Source organism: Nomia melanderi, unplaced genomic scaffold (assembly GCF_051020985.1).
Source record: "Nomia melanderi isolate GNS246 unplaced genomic scaffold, iyNomMela1 scaffold0014, whole genome shotgun sequence".
NCBI lineage: Eukaryota > Metazoa > Arthropoda > Insecta > Hymenoptera > Halictidae > Nomia > Nomia melanderi.
The window spans coordinates 5,003,246-5,004,200 of record NW_027475130.1 but is presented as its reverse complement, the minus strand read 5'-3'; positions in this window follow the sequence as shown (position 1 = coordinate 5,004,200).

Genomic DNA, 955 nt, shown 5'->3' with positions numbered 1-955 from the left:
CAGATTCATGCGCCAGGGCCTCCTACAGGCAATGCACTTTGGTTTATTGCGCTATCTCTAATAGCACCCGAGATATCACCAGATATATATTGCATTTTTCCCTGACCCTGAGTGTCCGGCCCCATGAGACGGTGATTTTCTCGGCCCCTGGTGGTCCGAGGTCGTTCCCGCTGTACAGATTCATGCGCCAGTGCCTCCTGCAGACAATGCACCTTGGTTTATTGCGCTATCTCTAATAGCACCCGAGATATCACCAGATATATATTGGATTTTTCCCTGACCCTGAGTGTCCGGCCCCATGAGACGGTGGTTTTCTCGGCCCCTGGTGGTCCGAGGTCCTTCCCGCTGCACAGGTTCATGCGCCAGGGCGTCCTACAGACAATGCACTTTGGTTTATTGCGCTCTCTCTAATAGCACCCGAGATATCACCAGATATGTATTGGATTTTTCCCTGACCCTGACAGTCCGGCCCCATGAGACGGTGATTTTCGCGGCCCCTGGTGGTCCGAGGTCGATCCCGCTGCACAGATTCATGCGCCAGTGCCTCCTGCAGACAATGCACTTTGGTTTATTGCGCTCTCTCTAATAGCACCCGAGATATCACCAGATATGTATTGGATTTTTCCCTGACCCTGAGTGTCCGGCCCCATGAGACGGTAGTTTTCTGGGCTCCTGGCGGCCGAGGACGATCCCGCTGCACAGATTCATGCGCCAGGGCCTCCTGCAGACAATGCACTGTGATTTATTGCGCTATCTCTAATAGCACCCGAGATATCACCAGATATATATTGTATTTTTCCCTGACCCTGACAGTCCGGCCCTACGAGACGGTGATTTTCTCAGCCCCTGGTGGTCCGAGGTCGTTCCCGCTGCACAGATTCATGCGCTAGGGCCTCCTGCAGACAATGCACTTTGATTTATTGCGCTATCTCTAATAGCACCCGAGATATCACCA